Source organism: Herpailurus yagouaroundi, unplaced genomic scaffold (genome assembly GCF_014898765.1).
Source record: "Herpailurus yagouaroundi ecotype Mexico unplaced genomic scaffold, PumYag 28, whole genome shotgun sequence".
NCBI lineage: Eukaryota > Metazoa > Chordata > Mammalia > Carnivora > Felidae > Herpailurus > Herpailurus yagouaroundi.
Window position 1 is genome coordinate 71,976,452 of NW_024412376.1, and position 10,743 is coordinate 71,987,194.

Consider the following 10,743-nt stretch of genomic DNA (forward strand, 5'->3'; position numbering starts at 1 on the left):
TAAGCCTTTGACTCACCTCAGGTCGTGATCTCACAGCTTGTGAGTTCTAGCCTGTACCGAGCCCTGTACTGAGCCCCATACTGGGCTCTGTGCTGAGCATGCAGAGTCTGCTGAGATTCACTGTCTCTCTCTCTCTCTGCCCCTCCCCTGCTCCTGTTCTCCCTCCCTCTCTCTCTCTCTCTCTCAAAAATAAGTAAATAAACTTAAAGAAAAAAAAAAAGGAGAGCATGGTTTGTAATAAAATTTATCATGGGTCATCAGTGGGCCTAGATTGATGTGGCTCCTCTGTCTGCCCTAGAGTTTTCTTTAAAGTGACTTCCCCTAATACAAGGGCCTCTAAGCCTCATAGTCAACACTTCAAAAATCAAAGAAAGAAGTTACAACTGTGATAACAAAATGTATGCGGTGGTATGGCAGCATACCATTAAATACATTTGCATCAGAATTCAAGGGACTGCCTTTCACAATTTATGGAAATCAATAAAAGAACATTTAGACTGTTACTGAAATTACTAACCAAAATGATAAAAAATAATTTTAGTATTTTACTTCTAGAGTATATGTTTTATGTAGGATAAAGAACTATTTCCTGAGCTTGTGCTTTATAGACTATATATTAAATGAGTCTTAGAAATCAAAGGCATATTGTCAGTGTTTTCCTTTCTTAGTGGTACATCAAATAATGATGTGATTTACAACAGTTGATGTCTTATAACTCAAAAAATAGAGTTATCATTAGAAAATAGTTTTGAAGGTAAGTTCAGGAAATGCTGAGTTAAAGTTAAAAAGGTCTCTTTAATGCTGCCTTTCTTAAGAGTTCTTAAAATCCTGATTTGCCTCATAAATCTCTAACAGATGGAAGTTTTTATTCATGATTTTCTAATTTATTTCACCATAAAACTCTTGTCAATAGCACATTGCACAGCACTAGGCAAAGTGTGGAACAGACTTTGAAAATTATGAGTGTAAACATAGAATCTTCTAGAAAAAGGAGGCAATTAAGATTATGAAAATTAACTCACATGAAGCCACTAAGGATTACATAATATGATGTGATTTTAAGTTCTCTATTAATGACCATAACTTTCTCAATGAAAATAAATTAGCCCACAGTCTTCTATCTAGAAATGGCTTCACAAATGTTGCTATTGTTCGCTGCACCTGGTGCTTAGGTAGACTGATTTAAGAGAAGTCTGTCTTGCCCTTAAGGAGCTAAAGTCTAATAGTCATCTATAAATAATGAACAAAAATCTTTCCAAAATGCTGTCAGCAAATCACTAGGTATTTCAAGATGTCCAGGAAGGAAAATACTGTACACTTGACTTTCATGTCCTAATCATTCAAACTCTGTTAATACTGGGTATTTAGTCTCAGGTGTCAATCTCCTAAACTGCGATTCTCAGGTTGAATTTCCAGGGCCATCTGTGGCTCTTCCAAGTGTAAATTGCAACTCTTTAAAGCCTCTGATCCTGGGGCCCCTGGGTGGCTCAGTCTGTGAAGCATCCAACTGAGGCTCTGGTCATGATTTCATGGTTTGTGAGTTTGAGCCCCTCCTCAGGCTCTGTGCTGACAGCTCAGAGCCTGGAGCCTGCTTCAGATTCTGTGTCTCCCCGTCTCTCTGCCCCTTCCCCATTCATGCTCTGTCTCTCTCTCAAAATAAATAAACATTAAAAACAAATTTAAAAAACCTCTGATCCTTTCATTAGGAGAACAAAAGAAAGTTCTGTTTCCCACTAGCTTTGTCAGAAAATACTTTGTGGCTATGGCTATGTGCCTTGGATGAGAAAGGATATAAACATTTTATTGGAATAAAAAAGCAACAAAGCAACAAATAACAAAGCAACAAAACCTTGTGGTACCTTTCCAGTGAAAACTTCCGCCCCACATCTGTCCAGTCTACTAAAGGAGATGTTTCATGTATATTTACATACTCTTACCTCACTTTTCAAAAAATTGAGCGACTGTTACAGTTTCTTGAAAATCTTTTTGAAGATCTTCAGAAATAGAGAAAACGGCATGCCATTGACCACTGAATAAGTATACAGTTAATGTATTTTGGCATTTGATATTCCAAGGTACATGAGTTTGGCATCAGGATTAGCTTCTTAAGCATTTAATTCATAAGGTGCTTGAGCAAATTGTGAATTTGTCAGTAGCTATCAGAATATGTGTTGTTGGCAGAAGTAAGTTGGCTTTGCAAAAGAAGCAAACAAAATTCTTATGTCATAAGCTAATAACTTCATTGTTCCCTCTTAGGGAAAATCACTTATCCAAATGTGTATGTTCATGCAACAAATATTTATCATATCCTACTACCTGTCAGGTAAAATTCTATCTGTCGGGTAAAAATTCTTACCTTTGTGCAGGTTATGCTCTTGCCAAGTTAGGCAGACAATAAATAATGAACAAAACTTATACACAAATTATTTACAAAATCCCCTCCCTCCACCCCCCCACCCCTCCTTAGCCTCAGTTTTGCTTTCCATGGTTTCATTTACTCACAGTCCACTGCAGCCCGGAAGCAGATGATACTTCTTCTTCCGTATCATCAGGTCAATGGTTTGCCATCCCAATGCTCAGGTCATTCACCTCACTTCATTTCATCACTTTGGGATTTTTTCATCTCACGTCATCACAAGAAGGCTGAGTAAAATACAGTAAGATATTTGAGAGAGAGACCCTTATTCACACAACTTTTATTACAGTATACTGTTATAATTGTTCTATTTTGTTATTACAGATTGCTGTTAATCTCTGTGTTTCATTTATAAGTTAAGTTTTATCATAGGTATGTATGTATAGCAAAAAACGTAGAATATAGGGTTAGACATTATCTGTGGTTTCAGGCATCCACCTGGGGTCTTGGGATTGCTGTATTATATAAAGTAATGTGAAGAAAAAAAAGTAGATCAAGATAAGGGGAGGGTTCACTCAATGCTGAGTTTATCCACCCATTCTTTCAAGATTTGCCACGTGCCGCATGTAATGATACCTGCGAGGGTATGATGACAAGCATCATCAGACAGAGTCCCTGCCTTCAGGTCATGTACATCTCCTAGGAGACACAGCCATAAATCAACGAACCAAAGATCCTCATCTCCCCCACACTTCTTCCTAATCTCTTTCTGTAGCACTTATCACTCTTTAACATATTTCATATTTTACTTACGTATTTTCTTTATTCTCTGTTTCTTCCCACTAGAGTATAAGCTTCTTAAGAAAAGTGGTTTATGTCTGCTCTATTTACATCTGTACCACCAGTATATAAAACAATGTCCACCTCATAGTCAGCATTCAATATATATCTTTTGAATGAATAAATAAAATAATCATATATATCCATATGTTCAGCTACATTTGCTTAGGTTTCCGTTTTGCATTTCTTTATAGAGAGCTTTCACTGCTGAAAATAGAACTAATCCTCCCTAATACCTTTTCTCATAATAATAATAGTGATGTGAAATACAGACATTTCCAGCACTATAAAAAAAGTAACGTACAGTTATAAAAACAGAGTATTACAGCAAAAACCAAGCAAAAGTCACATAAAATTGAGAGCAAATTTTATCTACAGAATCTTTATTACCTAACAGGGCAGAACACTATTATTCTAACACACTTTGAATATTATAGAACATTAGTTGAAATGAGAGTTTTCAGAAAGGAGAGGTGGGAGCTTAAATCGTGAATAATTTTTTGTAGCAAATCATGAAAGAAAAAATATAAATAGCAAACAAGCCTGTGTCTTCATAGAATTATGCCACATGGACTATAGCTCATATCCTTGGGTATTCCATTACAAAGCTCTCCAATTTGGCAGAGCAGGAATTTTTTTTTTTTTTTTTTGGGAAAGGGTGCAAGTGAGCGAGGGGGGGAGAGAGAGAGAGAAAAATGGGACTCACCTGAAGCGTGGCTCATGTTCACCTAAAGCAGGGCTCATGTTCACCACATGGAGGACTAGTGCTAACTGGATGAGGGGCTCAAGTTTACCGGATGCGGGACTCGAACTCATGAACCGTGTGATCGTGACCTAAGCTGAATTCAGCTGTTTAACTGACTGCGCCACCAGGCTCCCAGGAATTCTTCTTTAAAGATATATTTTTCTTAAGCTAGATTGTAGCATCCCTATGAAGTCTATTGATTTATTGGCTAGATATGGCATTATTAAACACAGGATGCCAAAATGTCCTTGGGAGTTAGGCAGACAAATATTACCTAACCTTCCATTTCATATCTCTGACTTGAGATTTCCTTTCTCTCAAGTTTGCTGCAATCCTATAATGTTCTTGGTCAATTGGCTTATGCAATGTTGTGTAAAATTAATCCCCCAAACTGAAAAAGAACGAGAAAATAACATAGGCTTAATAGAAATGTCTACATATTCACTCTTTGCAGGAATTCTTTAGCCAATAATTTTAAGTGGGGAGCATCTTCTTAATCAAATACAAGTAAAATCCGTCTTTCAGAATAAAAATCCACAACCAATTTTCAATATGACATATTAATCTCTCGAGAAACAATACTTTAAAGAATTAATGTTCTTCAGCCTTGAGAGTTGTGAATGACTGGCAGAGACTTTCGACTGAACTTCTGAATCCTAAACAACTATGAGAATTTTTTTTTATATAATTAAGGTTAACAAAAACAAAACCTTAATTTTATATAGCATGTGAAACTGTAATTTCTCATGTCTTCATCACCAGACCTTCTAGAGGATCCTTTTCAGCAAGAATGGTAACATAATTCATCAGTCATGGAGACTCATTCTAATACATGTCCCACTAACATTTCTTTATTTGTAGCTTTTCATGATTTGAGTATCAATCCACTCTAGCCCCTGGGAGGTAGGAAATTACAAGCATATAACATCCACGTTAATTTCTACTCTGCAGTCAGACTTAATTCAGCAACAAAATTCCGGGTTTCAGAGTATGTTACCCCAAAATTTGCTGCATTGGCATACTGATTATTTTGAGTGAGTTAAAGTCACATTAAAAGCAGCAGATGCAAGAAGGGCCCTCCGGCCTTCCATTTTCTTCTAGAAAGCAGGAGATAAAACTCCCATGTGAAAAGTGCCCTCCCTGTACCAGAAGGAAGGAAAACATTTTCGTCACCAGAGAAGGGGAGTGGAGGCTGGGAGAATTCTGTACAAACTTGTTAAACTGATCCTCATCTTTCTAGTCACTTTTCCACAATTAACTGCCCTAGCCCAAACCCCTGTGTTTTGTCACGTTCTCACGATTTCTTACCCTTTGTCCAACCTAGCACATAGCATTCGGCTCCAGCTACTGCTTTGGGTCTTCATTTTCCTGTGAAGGTGCCCAAGTACATGTACAAATAAAATATACAGTCTTTTATTAAATTTGTTTTTCTTTTCTTCAGGTTTTGCTCAAAGCCCTAAGAGTTAACTTAGCATTTCAGAAACTACAGTGACAGCTGCCAAGATAAGCTATTATTTCCCAGCTGGAAGAAGTGGCTGCAGTGACAGTTAGACTAGGTAAGTGGATAAGTGGAGAGGTTTTGCCCTTATTTCTTTCTTTGGCTCAATGCCTGCGCACTTCTGAGCATCTGGGCTGTGGTTGGGCTGTTTCTTTCTGTCCTCTTACGTACAACCATGGCTCCCCATTTTACATTTTTAGCACCTTTATTATCCATCCCTGACTCCCACTTCCTGCCACAGAACTAGGCACATAGACACCTGTGTCCAACAGATGATTAACATCTTAATTCTTCCCCTCCTAAAAGTCCCCAGCTTAAAGAGATGAGTGTGTAGCTACACCCATCCCCTGGAGACAGGAAGTCCTGAGCCTACCCTTAAACCTTTAGGCAGCAGAGATCATAGCAGAAGGGGAGTGAGGGATATGGAGGAAGCAAAGTGTTTGCATAGGAATAAGTGAGATGCATCTCCCTTCAGATCTGAGCACCTTAGCAGCCGCTGTGCCCCAAACCTTGCTTCAGTTTTGGTAACTAATTAATGTTTTCTCCTCCCACTGAGGGAGAGAGCAATAAACAAAATAATTTCTACTGTTTTTGGCCTACCCAAGGACCAACTTTGGGAATATTCCTCTTCTTTCTCATCTAACCTGGAGGAGAAAGCAGCAGAAACGTCTAACATTGTCAACCCACCCACAGACCAATTTTAAGGATTCCTGGGCCCTTTCTTCCCTTGCCTGTAAGAGAGAAAAAAAGCCCACGGCACTATTTGGGCTGCTAGTTCCAATCTTACCTCCCAGTCCTCAGCCAACAAGGTCTTCCAATCCTTTCAACCTGTCAGCTACAGTTTCTTTTGATATCTCTCAAATCCCATGAGTCAGCCTATGAGGGTCTCCTGTGTCTCTTCCAGAAAACTATGTTTCAAACGGGATCTCATCCTTGTCAGCAAAATTGATACATTGTTACTGTCTATATTTGTTCATCACTGTCCTGAAAGAAACCATGAATCTGCTGGAGCAGAGATCAGAGTCATTGTTATTATTTACCACAATGGCACCACCAATTTCTCAGAGGTGACCTAGTAATAGCCACATGGTTGGGACCCCATGTCCAGGAGTTGTATCTCAGGAAACCTGAGATTAAGAATCGGGGTTTTATGTAGAAATAGGATTATCTCCCCTTCCCTCCTCCCCTCTGGAGAAAAGAGAGAAACCCTTGCTGCACAGTCTTTACAGTCCTTTGGAATGTAAATGTAAATTCTCTCCAAAAGGGAGAGGGAAGTCAGCACCACAGAAGGTGAAGCATTTGGCTCTGGAAGAGGCTAAGTTTAATACCCTTTGAATGAGAACAGATGGTTCAAGGTCTATCTAATTCCCTTTAACTTCCAAGGCTTGTCCTTTAACCCAGGTGCCAGTAACGTTTTCTCAGAAAGCTCTAACCGTGCAGAACCATGAAAATATCCACTTCTTGACACGGGTCAGTGGTTTCCTGTGTCTGAATGTTGGAACAGGATTGACCACAACTAGGTAGAAGGGAATCTTCTGGGGTGAGGGAAGGATTTTAAACTGAATTGTGGGGTCTTGGGTCAAAATGGGGAGCGGGGCTGCTGTTGCAGCATCGAGCCGGTGGCTGGAGGGTATATGAAAATGGTGTTACAGTGCTGCAGGGTTTAATAAACTGGGGTTGTGTAACCATATGTGAGCATGATGATGTGAAAGAGGCCATAAGGCTTCCTGAGAACCTGTATAACAACAGGTGTTTCGCATTAAGAGAACAGTGGACCCGAATGCAAGGCAGCAAGCAGATTTTACCTAAAGAGCAGTGGACAGGAGCACCTGGGTGGCTCAGTCAGTTGAGCGTCCGACTTTGGCTCAGGTCCTGATCTCATGGTTCCTGGATTCAGGCCCCATGTCAGGCTCTGTGCTGACAGCTCAGAGCCTGGAACCTGCTTCGGATTCTGTTTCTCTCTCTGCCCCTCCCCCACTCGTGCTCTGTCTCTGTCTCTCTAAAATGAATAAACGTTAAAAGTAATAATAATAAGGGGAGCCTGGGTGGCTCAGTCATTTAAGTGTCTGACTTCAGCTCAGGTCATGATCTGGCAGTTCATGGGTTCAGGCTCTGTGCTGACAGCTCAGAGCCTGGAGCCTGCTTTGGATTCTGTGTCTCCCTCTCTCCCTGCCTGTCCCCCACTCACTCTCTCTCTCTCTCTCAAAAATAAAAGAACATTAAAATTTTTTAAAAGTAATAATAATAAAGGAAAGAACAGTGGACAAAATATGAACAGGGTAAATTCTATCTTGAACCCTATCTGAAAGAAGTCACTTGGCAAAGAAAAGAGAGGGAGGAATTGGCAAAGGAATAATCATGGAGCTGAAATCTGTGGTTGCAGCTCTCCTCAAATATTTTTAAGAAGTTGGGTAGACCTGAAATGTACAATTTAGAAATATTTGAGCTGCAAATGTACTACTTTAAATAAATGTCTCTTATAATTTTTAAAAATTAAACTGAAAAATTTTAATAAAGAAGTTGAATTGTGGGGATGATTTAACAACTCATAATGTACTAAAACTCAGTGGGGCCCCTGGGTGCCTCAGTCTGTTAAGTGTCCGACTTCAGTTCAGGTCATGATCTCACGGTTTGTGGGTTCGAGCCCCGCATCGGGCTCTGTACTGACAGCTCAGAGCCTGGAGCCTGCTTCAGATTCTGTGTCTCCCTTTCTCTCTCTCTCTCTGTGCCTCTCCTGCTCACTCTCTCTCCCTCTCTCTCTCTCAAATAAATAAACATTAAAAAAATTTTTTTTAAATCACTGAACTGTATACTTGAGATGGGGAAACTAAAGGGACCCCATGAAAGACTTTTTTTGCCGCGTCTCTTCCTCCTAGGACCTGCATCCCCACCTTACACATGCTTTAATGTGTCTCCTTATAAAGGCCAAGGAGTTCATGATTTCTTTGGAGTCTTCCAGCACAATAGATAGCATCTCAGGAGTGATTGGACCAGGCCATTTTTCCAAGACCACTCACTACAGACACCTTGACACAAAGACCCCTGGTGTGATAGGAAAAGATAGGATAAAATAGGCAGAGTGGAAAAGGATAGGTCTGGAGGTCCCTGGGTGGGGAAAAAGACATATTTTGCAACAATGCTGGGAGTGTCTGACCGCAGCAAACCACCTCAGGGTAAGGTTCCTCTTAAGAATGTAACCTACCCCACCTTCCCCCCACCTCAGTTTTCCCTCAGGAATTTGACAAAAGACCTAAGTATGGCCCTAGACCACCCCTCATATGATGGAAATGAGCCAATCAGGAATGGACAACCCAGCACCTAGAGTTATCCAGTCAATAAAGATAGAACCTGAGAAGGAACAAGGGGGAAGGAAGAGGGGGTGTATGTGGCTGCCAGAACTTTATAAAACAAGGACCTTGGCTGTTGTTGGTGGGCGTTCACTTTTGAATGTCCTCTCTCTGTAAAGAGACCTTTCCTACTATTCCTCCTTTCTAATGTATACTCTAATAAACTTTTGCCTGCTGCTCTTTTTATTTTATGGCCATGTCTTCAATCTTCAAAGTGGCAAGACCAGGAATCCCGGGTATTGAGATAAAAATCCTGCAACACTGGCTCCAGGGCATAAGTGACACGGAGAACACCTTGTTTTGACCAGTTCCTGGGAGGACACATACACCAGACTGCCATCCTCATTAAAAACCCCAGACAACAAGCAAAGACAGAGTCTGTCCTTTCCAAGTGTCCCGGATGCTCTATCTGCTCTCCCTATATCTTCAATAAACTCTGCATTCACTTCCTCTCAGCTCCACTTTGGATTTCTATCCTGTGAGAAGCCAAGGACCCCCTTGGCTGGTCCTGTGGGACCCCCTCTGGGTCCTCGGAGCTGGCCTGCCTACATCACACTTACCGTGGACAAATTGTGGGTATGTGAATTATTCCTCAATAAGGCTATTAAATGCAAGACATACATCAGGAGGATTATTTATAACAAATATAACTTAACAAAAGATCAGTATCCAGAATAGATAATGAGCTTAATAAGAAAAAAGAAAAGTCCCTCACAAAAGATGACACACTCAAATAGCCAATAAAGATTTAAAAGTGTGCTCAAAATCGTTAGGCATTAGGGAAATACAAAATCATAATTCTATACCATTACACACCCACAAAAAAGGCTAAAATGAAAAAGACAAAACCAAATGTTGGTGAATATCTAGAACAATGAGGTGAGAGTGTTCATGGGAGTGTACATTTATGCAACTGTGTTAGAAAAAGCTTTGATCATATCAATGAAAGTTGAACACATATATATCCTTATGACCCAGAAATCTCACTCCTGGGTATATACCCAAGAGAAATGTTTATATATTGTGATCAAAAGTCATACAAAGGGAAATAACATTATTCATAGTAGGTCAACACTAAACACCCTAAATATCCATCAACAATAGAATGAATAAATTATGGTATACCCACAAAAAGAGAACACTTCCCTTCTTCTACTCTTACCAATGCTTCTGACACCAGATATGTGGGATTTTCCACACCAAGCAATTGGCGAACACCAACTGGGTATCCTCCAATTTAACTCAGGTCTGACACAAACTGCCTGGAGTTAGCACAGATTCCACAGGCTGAGGGCTCTCTCCCACAGGACTGCCCTTCCCCCACTTCTGACTCTAATCAGATCCAGGCCTCCTGTACTACTGACTGGTGGCAAACAATGGGGGATCCCCATGACTCCCTCTTAGAGTTTTGATACTTTACTGGAATAGCTTACAGAACTCAGGAAAACAATTTTCTTACTAGATTACTTTACTATAAAAGAAAACAATTCAAAAACAGCCACACAGAAAAGATACTTGTAGGGCAGAGTGTGGGGAAGGGCATGAAGCTTGCATGCTTTCTCTGGGTAAACCATACCTCCAGCACCTTCACGTGTTCAGCATCCCAGAAGCTCTCTGAGTCCTGTAGGTTAGGTATTTTTTATTTGTTTTTTTGTTTTTTAATGTAGGCTTTATTACATAAACATGATGGATTAAATCATTGGCCATTAGTGATTAAGTAAACTTCCAACCCATCACCTCTCCCTAGAGGTAGGGAGGTGGGGCTGAAAGTTCCACTAATAATATGGTTGGGTCCCCCAACACCCAACCAGCCCTCATCCTTAGGCGCTTTCCAAAAATCACCTCACTAACATAAATTCAGGTGTGGTTGAGAGGGACCTATTATGAACCACAAGCAATGCTCCTTTTACCTTATGGCTCTGGAGCTATTTCAGAAGCCAGGGGCAAGAACTAGATA

At 40.2% G+C, this 10,743-nt stretch overlaps 1 pseudogene; it reads left to right on the forward strand.

Moving 5' to 3' along the window:
- Positions 1 to 6,637: 6,637 nt before the first annotated feature.
- LOC121028629 (cytochrome b-c1 complex subunit 7-like) lies at positions 6,638 to 7,894 on the forward strand (annotated as a pseudogene).
- The last annotated feature ends 2,849 nt before the right edge of the window (positions 7,895 to 10,743 follow it).